Source organism: Panthera uncia, chromosome C2, assembly GCF_023721935.1.
Source record: "Panthera uncia isolate 11264 chromosome C2, Puncia_PCG_1.0, whole genome shotgun sequence".
NCBI lineage: Eukaryota > Metazoa > Chordata > Mammalia > Carnivora > Felidae > Panthera > Panthera uncia.
In genome coordinates this window covers 39,387,036-39,401,775 of record NC_064810.1, presented here as the reverse complement: position 1 = coordinate 39,401,775, position 14,740 = coordinate 39,387,036, and positions in this window count along the sequence as shown.

Genomic DNA, 14,740 nt, shown 5'->3' with positions numbered 1-14,740 from the left:
TTTTCTCTACTATGTGTTAGAGAGAAAATGTGTCTGTGTCTGTTACTATGTGTTAGGAGAGTCAGCTACACTTCCTGCTCTTGAAAGTGGGGGTCTTATGAAGAAGAGTACCTATAGTGCCCTGCAGTGCCATATCCCCAGTTCATAAGAAGTTGGAGCTTTAGGGGTGTCTCCTAAGTGTGTTGTGTGTGCCCTATTGTTGTTGCTGAGATGCTTTTGCCTTCAGTCCAGTCATTTGTAATGGCTTCCTGTCTGTTGTGGGCAGAGTTTGGTCCCCATGTTGTTAGTGGGCCATTCTGGGGCTGCCTTGGCTTCAGTTGAATCAGACCAGGCATTTGCTAGACATGCAGTAGCACCACACTTCTGGGCACTTGCCCTGATTGTCTTTTGAGATGCTTTCATTAGTGGGCAGGGCCTGCAGTCAGACCAGATGTCTGCCTCCAGCCCACTGCTGGGGCTTCAGATTGGTGTGTGTGGTTATCTTACCCTTTCCCCATGGTAGGAGTTCTTGTTGGGGCTGCTTGCCAGGCTTGTGGTACCACTTTGGATAAGGTCTGGCCAAGGGCATTTTGAAGGGGGAAGATCTACAGAAGCAGGTAGCATTAGCAAGGTTTGCCTGGGTCTGCTGTAGGAGAGAACCTAAAGCTGAGGCTGGGATGGAGAGCATGTGTCTGCAGGAGAGCTTAGGGGTAGGGCATGCTGTTAGCAAGTTAGGTTGCCAGTGTTATGGCTTGTGCTTTTCAAATTCTTTCTACACACATGGCTTGAATGGTCTCTCTAAAACATAAAACTGGTGATATTATATCTCTAACTAAAATGTTCTAATGGCTCCTAAAGTGTGGTATATTAGAAATTTAACACTAACTCTGTCTCAATGATAAAGTCAATTGACTTTTATTGACTGGATCATCTCACTAAAATTAAGGCTGTGCCTCATGCACTTTTTTTCCACGTTTCTTTTGATCCTCTCTTCCACTCCATTAGCTTCATTCTCAGGCTGACTTTGTTTAGCTGCAAATGGGACAAGGAGCTTCCTTCTTCAGAGAAAGGGCAGTTGCAGTCAATTCTCACAAACATTAAAAAAATAAAAAAAGCTTTTAGCTTTGTGCTGATTGGACATTCTTTGAACAAATCCCTTGGGAAATTGTAGTGCAGTGACTTATTCAGGTCTTGGTTAGTGTCTTTCAGTGTGGAAGGGGTGTGGAATTACCCTGATGGTTGAGATCGATCATGGCCCACCTCTGAACTTGCACTGGTGCAAATCCTATTCAAACTGCATAGCTTCCACATAATAGAGATTGGGGGTAGGTGGGTGTAGGACAGACAATCACAAAGCCCCTAGAAATGTCATATGTCTTCTATAAAGGGCATCCTGCCTGCCTATCCATTTTTTTTTGTCTCTTGTAGAATACTTGTCTGCACAGTTGTTTTATACATGCTGATCTATTTGACATTCTTTGAGCACATCAGTTTGTTTGCTGCTTCTGTACCTACACTCACCTACTCTCTCTGCATGGAATGCAAACTCCTATTATTTGTTCAAAAGTATGTAGATGTATCACCTCTGTGAAGCCATTTGTGATGCTTCATTTCCTAGGTAGAATTTGTTGATTCCTTGCATTCTTCTCCCTTCCTCTTTACCATATACCTGCCATATTGTATGGCATTAATTGTTTTGCATGTTTAAATTGTAAGCTTTTGGAGGCAGAGAGGTTTTCTTGGTTGGTTGGTTTGAACGCGCCCCCCTCCCCCCCATACTAGTACAATGTCTGGCATCATAGTGGATAGAGTTTATCAGAGTCATGAACAAGAAATGCCATTTCCTTGAACACTTTGGGCATAAACACATTTCAAAAAAGAATATGTTTTCAAGTGAAAAGCTTTCAAGTTTCCAGTTTCAAGTATATAAGATAAGATCTTAAGAAAAATCTACCTTTAGGTGAGGTAGCACGAACAGAAAAACATCTAAACTATCTTGGAAAATAATGAAGAAAGTACTCTAAAATAGATGGAACTTGGAATGGGTCATTAAGAAAGTGCTGATTTATCACTTTCAGTTTCTCTATTGTTGGGGCAGAACAACAGAAACCCCAATAAATGTTCCCGAACTCAAGCTGGCAACAAACTTTTCAGTTTGTGCAGCAAACTCTTCAGAAATTGTGCAGCAGATGATCCTTACTTGTAGAAATAAATAAATATACTACCTCCATTTCTGCTGGTAACCAAAGTCTCCTCATTCTTCTTATCTTAATACTGTCATCTCCCTTGACCTCAATACCAAATAAGTCATTAGGTCCCATTCACTCTTCCTTAGAACTGTCTCTCATATTTGTACTTGACAAACAAGGCTCTCTCTGAAGGAATAGTGAAGGCAGTAAGTAAACTTTATGCAGAGAAAGTAAATTATAAAAGGGGGAAAGTTCATAGAAATATCTTGGGAGTTACAGGTGGAGAAAGTAGCCAGGATTGTAAGTAGTAGTTAGAGTTTAAAGGGAAGAAATGTAATAAATGCCTTATCAATAACTTCCTCAATTCACAGAAACTCTTTTACTATTTATATTAAGAAAATAAGACTTTAGAATTTTTCCTAGAGAAAGTAATGTACCTATTTTCCAGGGTATTTGAGACGTTTGGAAATATTATATTAGGAAGTCTAGAGCACTTCCTTCAAATTTATTGATGGTCTGCTGCTTACTAAAATGTAATTTCTATGCAAAACAAACAAAGCCACTACTACCAATACAACTGGCTTGTAGCCCACTCCCCAAGTGTCCTTTAGTGAGCGTTCACAAATAAAAACAAAGAAGTGATCCATTAAAGAAATGCTTTTGATTACATACCTGTTTTGTTATTTTAAGTGGACATCTTTCAGCAAAATGATTCAAATACTTGAGGTTCTAGAATTAAATTATGTACTCTTTAATGAAAGAGTGACATAATTTCACCACTTTAGATGAAGAAAATTTTCTGTTTCATACAGTTAGGGAGTTAGGAAGATACAATTATAGTTTTTATTAATGAGGACCAAATAAACCACTAAAATAGGTGATTCCCATAGTGACTGACTGACTAAGGAGGTGTGAGTGAAAAAATGCCTTCAGCTCCATAAGAAAAGATACTACATAGAGATTATCAATAAGCACTTATCCTGCCACATAAGTTTAATAAAATAGTATTAGTTTCCAATTTCAACATTGAAATTTTCCACCTAAAAATTAATTTTCTTTGTGCTGTTCAACGTGTGTCCAGGGTGTGTCATTGAAATCTTTGTATTTTCCCTTTACCAAATCCATTTCCCTTTATCATGTCAGGGCTCAGTCCTATCAGTATACCCTGATATAGGAAGAAAAGCAGAGTTTAGGTCACTGTGATCTGAAAAAGGTTTTGCCATCCTGGACAGTCTCTCAAATGTCACACTCATGGCAATTAGATGTTATATTTTAAGAAACATGATTATTAGCTTCTGAATGAACCCGAATAATCAGGAAGTAAAAATGAGGTAATGGACTCAAATGATGTGGCATACAATATCCATCTTTTCTTCTTCCTCACCAACCCCCCATTCAAAGCTCCAACACAGCCCCTAGATGCTAATTTCATTCTTTGGCCATGTGTCTAAAAAGAACTGGCAGAATACCCTTCACACTTGGAGGAATTAATTTTTGAAAATCTATGTATGGAGCCTGAACTGGCAGTGAGCTGCAGTAACGCTTAGACCACATTCACTTCGCCGTCAGGGACCTAACACTGTCCAGAATCTCATCTAGTGCTGATGTTGTAGAGCTCTGTCACCAGGAATCCCATTGTTGTTTTCTGCAGATACTTTAAAACACCAAGGATAGTGCTTAATAATGAGTTGGGATGCAAATTGTTTCTATGAATAAATTTAATAATGTGGGAAATCTTTTTTTTTTAATGTTTATTTTGAAAGAGAGAGAGAGTGGGGGAGGGGCAAAGAGAGAGGGAGAAAGAGAATCCCAAACAGGCTCCACGTTGTCAGTGCAGATCCCAACATGGGGCTCGATCCCATGAACCATGTGATCATGACCTGACCCGAAATCAGATGCTTACCCAACTGAGCCACCCAGGATCCCTAATAATGCAGGAAATCTTACTGATATTGTTAACCCTTGAACAATACAGGTTTGAACTGTGCAGTTCCACTTAATGTGGATTTTTTTTTTTTTGATAAATCCAACATGGTACTGTAAATGCATTTTCTCTTTCTTGCGCTTTTTAAAATTACATTTTCTTTTCTCTAGCTTACTTTATTGTATGAATACAGTATATAATACATACAACACACAATATGTGTATTAATTGACTGTTTATGTTATCAATAAGACTTCTAGTCAACAGTAGGCTATTAATAGTTAAGTTTTGGGGGGAGCTAAAAATTATACATAGTTTTTGACTGTGTAGGGGTCAGTGCCCCTAACCCTTGTGTTGTTCAAGGGTCAACCATATATTTAGATAGAGTCTTTACCTAGGATAAACACATAGCCTGTCTTATTTATTTTTCACTTGAAAGGAAAAATAAAATTTGACTATTTTTCTGACTTTGTTTTTAAAGATAAGAGTTTGTTTTTCAGATTTTGGAAGGGTATTGCCATATATCTGAAGCTCTAAATCTAAAAATCATGAGGCATGAATATTTTTACTATTCAGTGTAACAGCACATTGTGAGATTTAATAATCTTAATAGTAATCTTTATAAATCAAGATTTACCAATACATGGTTAAATGTATTCTGAATACTTTTTTTAAAGAAGGGAGAACATATGGAATGCATTTTTAAAAGATGACCCTTCCAAATCCTTAAAAAATAAGTTTCAATGGTCTTAAAAGATATTTTAGTAATTTCACACAGTACTCAAAAAGACATTATTCTCTTAGAAATTTGTAGCACAGTAGTGATAATTTAGTTTAAATCTCTAATTTTTTAGGTCCAGGAATTTAAAGTGACTTTCTGAAGCTTACACTGATAAAGACTGATAGCATCTCAATTTATATCTAGATTTATAGATTCTGAAGTCCAATTTATTTTCAGCACTTCATATAGTATAGGCAAATCGTTCTTTTTTTTCTTAAAGACAGTCAGTAACTTAAAGTCTCAAATAATAAATGACTGAAGGAAAGTAATAAAAAAATTCAATTTTATCATTAAAGATTTTACATGAAACAAGAAAAAGAAGAGAACCTTCATTTATCTGAGCCTCTATTATATGGCAGTAACTGTGCCAAATTTATGTAATTTATCAATTTTGGTCATATCATCCATATTTTCAGAGATAAAATGAATCCAAAACCCTGAAGTGTCCTAATTTTCTCAAGGTCGCTCCATTCCTAAGTGGCACATGTGGAATTTGGAACCATGTGTTTCAGAGAGACTGAGTGCCAAGCCCATATTCATGAATGGACACAATTAATGGTGACTTGCATTATGAAGAGTTTATGAGGAGATATAAACAATCCTACACACAGTAGTTTAATTTCACAAATTTGTATCCTATTTTCTGTATCATATTTACCTCTCATTCTAGGTAAAGCTGCCCACTTAGTACTTAGAAATCATGAGTCAGCTCTCTTTCTGGGAAGTTCCCATAGGGAATTGAGAGTAGCCATTCTGAAGAGATCTCCACATCATCTGTGGGCTATAACAATTATTGGTTGAGCTTCCTCAAATACTTGTAGGAGTGAGGAAAGTTAATGGTGGCTTCTGTATGAAAGATCCATCTGGTACATGTGAATCTTCAGACTAAAGTATTGTTTACACTTGTATCAATTCTCCAAGTGGAAACAAAAAGATTAAGCTATTGAGAGTACACCAAAATAAAAGGCTTTTGGACAGTGAAGGAAACCATCAACAAAACAAAAAGACAGCCTACCAGATGGGAGAAGATACTTGCAAATGCCATATCCAATAAGGGGTTAATATCCAAAATATGTAAAGGACTTATACAACTCTAACACAAAAACCACAAATAATCCAATTAAAAATGGGCATAAGACATGAATAGACATTTTTCCAAAGAAAACATACAGATGGCCAACAGACATATGAAAAGATGTTCAACATCACTAATCATTAGAGAAATGCAAATCAAAACCGTATTGAGATATCACCTCACACTTGTCAAAATGGCTAGAGTCAAACAAACAAATAAACAAACAAAAATAACAGGTATGGCAATGATGTGGAAAAACAACAACTGTCATGCACTGTTGGTGGGAATACAAGGTAGTATAGTCACTATGGAAAACAGTATGGACATTCCTCAAAAAATTAAAGGTAGAATTCCATATGATCCAGTAATGACACTACTGGGTATTTATCCAAAGAAAATAAAAAGACTAATTTGAAAAGAGGCATGCACCCCTATGTTTATTGTAGCATTATTTACAATAGCCAAATTATGGAAGCAACCCAAATGTCCATTGATAGATGAATGGATAAAGAAGTAGTACATATATAAAATGGAATATCACTCAGCCATAAAAAAGAAAGAAATCTTGCCATTTGAGACAACATAAATGGACCTAGAGGGTATAATGCTAAGTGAAATAAGTCAGTCTGAGAAAGACAAATACCATATGATTTCACACATATGTGGAATTTAAGAACAAAACCAATGAACAAAGAAAAAAGAGACAACCAAAAACAGGCTCTTAACTATAGAGAACAAACTAGAGGTTGCAAGAAGGGAGGTAGGTGGGGGATGGGTGAGATAGGTAAAGGGGATTAAGAGTACATTTACCATGATGAGCACTGAGTAATATATATTGTTGGATCATTATATTGTACACCTGAAACTAATATAACACTGTTAGTTATACTTGAATTTTAAAAATAAATAAAAATTTAAAAATTAACTTAAAAGAAATAATAATAATAATTAAGGAAAAGAATCCCCCAAGTGGGACCTATATTGGTCAGGAGACAAAAGTTTACAGTGTCTCTAACAGCATCTCTCAGACAGCTGGTGTAGTTCCCTGTTCAGTCTGAATAGTTGAATCTAATTCTTGTTTTTAGAAAGATTGCCTGAAGGCAGTTTGGCTGATCTGTCTGGTTCTCACATGCCACCAGCTGGGGGATATTTGTCCAGTGGAGCATCAAAGAAACAGCTATGAGAATCAGGGTGGGAAAGACAAATGGTGGTTAAATCAGGGTGGTTAAGACAAATGGTGATCAAATCATTGTCCGGGCCCTCTCATAGGGGATAGAAAATTCAGCAGCCAGGTAAATTCGAGGTGCCCGCAACCATCTGGGAGCATTATGGCAGGACTTTTCTTTCACAGAGAAGGCTTCCAGGGCAATTCTGAAATGTAAAAGTCATTAAGACCCCTCCCTCTCTTGCACCTCCTGAGTCTAAGGTATGTATTTCTTCTAAGGTGTCAGTGTTGTTGCTCTCTCTCCACTACTACAAAACCTGTATGTCCTATTACAGTACTTATAATGTCACCTTTTCCCAACTATCCTCTGCTGTCATCTAAACCTTTCATCCAGAAGGTGCAAGAGGGATAAGGACATTCTTATGAAATCTTCAGAGACTTAGTGTATCCCCTATTTTGACGAGGTAGACTACTGTAGGGAGTTTGTTGTAAAGTATATCAAAGAGTCTTTATTCTTACATTCTAATGCCATGTGTATTCAACCAGAGAACTCAGGTGGCTGGGCCAGAATGACATTTGAATCCCCTAAACCCCTTTTGGTTCAGTTGCCACTCATAGAACATACTTACTCATCAAGCCTGGGATTACTGTTAAGGAAAAGAAAGGACCACAAGACTCAGGATTGGTCAAGTTGGAATACCAAATTTTCAACATATCCCCCCACCCCACCTTTTTCATCCTGATCATTAGGTGCTCTTTGAATGAGCAACCTCCCTTTCTTGGGTGTGTGGATTAGGAGGGAGTGAGGGAGGTGGAATAAAAAATCTTTTTGAGTTGATTTTTAGGACATCTTTCCAATGCTCAAAAATACTAGATGCCTGAAGAGGGTAAGGATGGTAGGCAGTGTGGAAGATCCATCAAATACCTATCAGGACATTGTCAACATTGTCGAATGACTCTTGTGATAAAAGGAGCACCAATGTCAGACTACAAATGATTCAGAAAGTCAAACACATAATAAAGATTAATTTCAAGTGCCACAATAGTATGACTGGAGTCAGCTATCTGGATTGGGACAGCAATTGCATAACCTAAAAATGAGCCCAAGGTATTGAGGGACCATTACCCTCAATGGTAATGGCCTCGATAAGAGTATCAGGGGCTAGAGGCACCAGGGTGGCTCAGTCAGTTGAGCATATGACTCTTGATTTTGGCTCAGGTCATGATCTTATGATTCATGAGATTGAGCCCCACATTGGGCTCTGCTCTGACAGCGTGGAGCCTGCCTGGAATTCTCTTTCTCCTCTCTCTGTCCCTCCCCCTCTCACACTCTTTCTGTCTGTCTCTCTCAAAATGGATAAACATTGTTTACCTTTTGTGGGTTTTGGTTTTTTTTGTTTTTTTTTAAGGAGTGTCAGGGGCTCCTGTAATCAATCTGTAATCACTGAGTGGGGGCCAAGTCCCTTAATTTGGTTCCTGCCCCCTTGAAACAACAGGCCAACTTTTGGTAAGAGTCTGGCATCCAGTGGGAGCCTCTGCATCAGGAATACAGAGTCCTTTACCCTGTGCCCAGCCCATGATGTTGGATAGATTGCCATTTCCTATAATGGTGATGAATCTATACAGTGACTGTGGCAATCTGTGCAATGGCAGGCTCAATCAGCAGTGTGATTCTAGCTGGCCTCATCAGAGAATAAACGTTTATCATGGCCATCTGGACAAGTGGCTCAGATAGTTTGATTAGTAGCCTCATTTTCACACTCCACGGCCCCAAAGAAAGGTGTCTTTAATCTAATAGTCCATAGCTTTCCATGTGGCTGACCAAACCTCTAGGCCTTTTGCAACAACTCGAGAGTCAGGGAAAACATAACAAAGTTCATCAAGAGGAATATTTGTCTAAGTTAGGAGAACAGTTTGAGATCTGCCCACGCAGTAGAGTAAACACAGTCCTTTTCAGTTCAGCACAGCTGGTGCTGAGGCTGAACCTGCAGGAGCCCTGCGCACACCATCAGGGTTCAGTTTAGCAAAGTGTCAGTAAGGCGGGCCCTTCTGGGAGAATCTCTGTGACCTGACTGGAGGACTCATTGAGCAGACAGCTCTGCTTCAGGCAGTGGAGCGGGGAATGAAGTGTCCTTCACAGGTACAGCTGCCCCTTTCTCAGGTAAAGCTAAGATGCTGCTGGGGCCAAAATGCACATGCTGTTTCTACTTGAAAAGTGAGCCTTGTGCACATGCTTTGTCTCGTTAGGTCTGGTCTTCATTTGTTTTTCATCTTATCAGACTGTAACTAAACTGCCCTCTTTATATTCCCTGCCCATAAATACAGCCCATCCCAAACCCATAGCAGGCTCGCTTGTAGCTTGCTGCAGTTTGCGTGTCCCAAATTGCAATTCCTCTGCTATTCCTGAATAAATTCTTTTCTTTTCTGTTTTTGTTTTTGTTTTTTTTTAGCTTTACTCAATTAACCTCCTTATTTAGGTTGGCAAGTCTCACAAGTCTCCCCACTTCGGATACAAATCCATGTTGCCACCCGTGCTTCTTCTGACTATATGATCAGAGGTTTCTGTGATCCACCCCTCCTTGATTTTGATTAATTTGCTCAAGTGGCTCACAGAACTCAGGAAACCTGTTTACTGACTGAATTACCAGTTTATTATAAAAGCTTATAACTCAGGAACAGCTAGATGCAGAGGTGCATAGGATAGGTATGCGGAAGGGGAGTGGAACTTCCATTGCACTCGACAAAAGCACCACTCTCTCGCATCTCCATGTGTTCACCAACCCAGAAGCTCTCCAAACCCTATCCTTCTGGGTTTTATGGAGGCTTCATTTCATAGGCATGATTGATTAAATCATTGGTCACTGTTGATTGATTCAACCTTTAGCCTCTCCCTCCCTGGACTCAGGGGGTGGGATGGAAAGATCCAGCCTTCCTAGCACAGGGTTGGTTTCCTTGGTGACCAGCCCCCACCCTTAGAGGCTTCCCAAAGGCACTGCATTAACATAACAAAAGGCACTTTTTGTGGATCTCATCACTTAGAAAATTCCAAGCTTTTTAGGAGTACTGCAAAGACCAAATATATGTTCCTTATTATAAATCACAATATTACACTGCCCCTGGGCCCTGACCCTAGGCTGCTCCTTGCTTTCCCCAGGATAACTGCTCTCACTCCTGAACTTACCCATCCCAGGAGGTAACAGCGGGAAAGGCAGGTGATAAGAGTTAGACTCCTAGCTGCACTATTAATTGCTTTGTCAACTTGAGCACTGCCCTGGTCCTCTCTGGGCCCAAATCTCCAAAATTTATTACCCTTCAGGAGGGTAATAAAGGAGGCATACAGTCAGCCTGTTCCAAGCCCCTTTTGCTTGTGCTATTCAGAATCCAAGGCACCAGTGGCCTAGGTGAATGAGCCAACACATACCTTGTGACCCAAGATCACCCTACAGTGTTGATTTATTTTAAAAATCATGCTTATAACAGGGATGCCTAGGTGGCTCAGTAGATTAAGCTTCCGACTCTTGATTTCTGCTCAGATCATGATATCACGGTTTGTGAGATTGAGTCCTGCCTTGAGCTCTAAATCAGGGGCTCAGTGAGGACAGCACAGAGCCTGCTTGGGATGCTTTTTCTCCCTCTCTCTCTGCCCCTTTACTGCTTGTGCTGGTGCTCTCTCTCAGAATAAATAAATAAACATTTTTAAAACAATTATTCTTGCAACAAAAATTATAAGCAGCATTTATAATAGAATTTTTAAAGTTTATTTATTTTGAAAGAGAGAGAGAGAGGGAGAGAGAGAGCATGAGTGGGGTTGGGAGTTGAGGGGCAAGGCACAAAGAAGAGACGTAGAAAATCCCAAGGAGGTTCCATGCTGTCAGCATGGAGCCTAATGCACTGCTCAGTCTCAGAACTTCAAGATCATGACCTGAGCTAAGATCAAGAGTCAAACACTTAACCAACTGAGTCACCCAAGTCTCCCCTTACTAAGAATAAGTTTTTAAAAAATGTCTTCTCACATATTGACTAGCAATTTAGCTTCTAAGATTATGAAAATAAAGTATTACTGAGCCCATAATTAATGTTTGACCATGTAAATTAGACATAATTGTTATTGCCATTGATTTCTTTATGAGCAAATCATGAGGGCTTTTTTTTTTTTATGTCTTCTGGGGCTTTGACTTTATGGAAATAATGTATTCATATTATTCTATAATGACTAAAACCTAAAATAGGGTTTTTGGCACAAAATTGCAGTACTATAATAACCTGGCCACATTTGGAATTTTGTCATTTAAATGATTTCAATTCAAAACAGTTGAAAACCCTGTATGTGACTCTGATGTTTGATTTAGTTATTTCCAAATCCTGTCAAGAGGGGAGAATACCTGCTTTGCTATCACATATAGAGTTATTCTCCACATCTGCTAGCTTGAAGTCTGGCTTTTGCTGTTGGATATCACAGTTTCCAGGGGGGAAAACAAATCTTTGAAGAGGAAAGTATTTTTTCTAGGAAGACCTCCAAAGATGATGGCAAGGATTATCTCCTGATATCATACTCCTAACTATGATCTTTCTGTCACAGTCATAGAGCTGTGGCACAGTTGTCATATATATGTGACGTATATATCACATGCCATAAGTCATATATGTATGTCACATAGGAATATATGTACATTAATGTGTGTATGACATTTATGTGTATATATGCCATATATATATGACAACTATGACAGCTCCATGAGTTACTCACACACAGACACACATAGGCACACACATACACACAGCTTTCAAGATAAAATTAATACACAATGAACTGCACGTTTTCGAAGTGTACAGAGTGGTCAGTTTTGACATATGTATATACCTGTGAAATTCACAATCAAGGTAATGAACTCATCCCTAACCCCTAAAAATTTCCTCCTGTTCCTTGGTAATTTTTCCCCGATCCTCCTATCCACTCCTTTCCCTGGCTTATCGTGAATTTGCTTTCTATCACTATATTCACTTCCATTTCCCAGCAATTAATAGAATGTTTTGTCTGGTGTCTTTCACTCAGCATAATTATTTCAAGGTGTATCATGTTGCATTGCATATGAATAGTTTATTCACTTTAATGCTGAGTAGCATTCTATTATATGAAATTACAATTTGTTGTTCTTTGCTTATTCAAATGTTGATAGATGGTTTAAATTGTTTCCAGTTTTTGACTATCAAAAATAAAGCTGCCATGAACATTCATGTAAAAGACTTTATATGGCCACATGATGCTTTCATTTCTCTTCTAGGATAAATACCTAAATGACTTAATCATAAGGTTAAGTATGTTTTTGAACTTTTTAAAGAAACTGCCATATTGTTTTTCAAAGTGGGTATATCGTTTTCTTCTAAGAGCGGTGTATGAAAGTTCCTGTTGTTCCATATCCGCATGACAATTGATAGAGCTGGACTTTTTAGTAGCTGTGCAGTAGGCTCTCACTATGGTTTCACTTTGCATTTATTTATTTGATATAGCTCTGGTCAGTTTATCTATTTCTTCTTCAGTTAGCTTTGGTAATTTTTTTCTTTTAAGGAATTGTTCCATTTCATCTGAAGTGTCAAATTTATTGACATAAAGATGTTCATAATATTTCTTTTATCACTTTAATCCCTGTAGATTCTGAAGTAATAAGGAGTCTTCCATTTCTGGTATTGCTAATTTGTGTCCTTTTATTCCTGACAAATCTGTTGAATGAATCGTTTATCCATTACATTTATCTTCTCAAAGAACCAGTTTTGGGTTCAAAACTGGTTCAAATCATTGCTTTCTATATTGTTTTGCTCTTTACTATTTCATTGATTTCTGCTTTAATGTTCATTATTTCTATTCTTCTTATTTTGGATATTTGCTCTGTATTTTCTACTTTCCTAAAGTGGTTGCTGTGGTCACTGATATGTGATCTTCCTTCTTCTCTAATATATCATTTAGTGCTACAAATTCCCCTTCCCCAAGTACTGCTTTAGTAGCATTTCACATATTTTGATATATCGTGCTTTCATTCTCATTCAGTTCAACATACTTTCTATTTTAGCTTTGATACCTCCTCTACCCAAGGGTTATTTCTAAGTATATTATTTAGTTTTCAAATATTTGGGGATCTTCCAGACATATTTGTGCTATTGATTTTAATGTAATTCCATTGTTATTAGATAACATTTGCATAATTTGAATCTCTTTACATTTTTGAGACTAATTTATGGCCTAGAATATGGTCTATCTTGGTAAATGTTCCACACACACTTGAAAAAAAAAGATGTATTCTGCCATTGTTGGGTGGAATATTCTATAGACATCACTAAGTTAGGTTCATTATTAATATTCTGTAGCTTACTGATTTTCTGTCTACTTGTCATTTCAATTATTGAGAAAGGAGTATTGCCATCTCTGACTACAGTTATGGATTAATCTATTTTTCCTTGAAGCTTTAACAGTTTTTGCTTCATGTATTCTGAAGCATTATTATTAGGCATGTAAATGTATGTAAATATTATATACTACTGATAAATCAATCTCTTAGGATTCTGAAATGACTCCCTTGACTCTGGTAATATTCTTTGCTCTGAATCAGCCTTGATATTTATATTACTCTAAATACATAATAAAGTTCTTCTTCCAAAATTATCTTGTTATAAGCCCATAATATTGCCTAGAATGACTGTGATACAATTTATAATAATTATTCTTTAATCGTTAGGCTTTCAAGATTTTTTTTTTCACCACAGAACTAGTTCTGCAAATACGCTTGTAGATATATTCTTAAGCATGTATTTTTATTTCTGAGTTGTTTGATTAAAAGATAATACATATTCTCCAAAAAAAGTGTATCACTTTGGAGTCCCACCAGTGAGGTATGAGAAAGCAATTTTCATCCCACACATTTGTCAGCATTAAATGCAATTGTACTTCCATTTTTCTAAATTGATAACTGAAATATGATATACATATGTTGCTTTAATTTGCATTTCCCTGAATAATACCAATGTGGAGCATCTTGCCCTATTTTTATTATTAGTTGTTTGGGTTTCTATTTCTTGAATGGCCTATTCTCTTTATAGATAAATCATAATATCAGTTTGATTTCTTTTCTTTTTAAGGTTGGTTTCTAAGCTAGTGTTCCTTTAAAAAAAAAGATAGTGTTCTTTAATGTCTAAGTATTTTGCTACTATTTTGCTATTTTTTTTCCTTAATAAGTGAAACAAAAGGTAGTCCATCCACATACAATGGAATAGTATTGTTTGGATAAATAAATACTGAGAAGTAGGATTGCCACATCACGTGGCAAATCTATTTCTAATTTTTTAATATAATTTATTGTCAAGTTAGCTAATATACAGTGTATACAGTGTGCTCTTGGCTTCAGGAATAGATTACCGTGATTCATAGCTTACATACAACACCCAGTGCTCATTCCAACAAGTGCCCTCCTCAATGCCCATCATCCATTTTCCCCACTCCACCACCCTTCCACCCCCATCCACCCTCAGTTTATTTTCTGTATTTAAAATTCTCTTATGGTTTGCCTCCCTCTCTGTTTGGAACTATTTTTTTTCTTTCCCTTCCCCCATAGTCTTACGTTAAGAAGTGAAACATGAA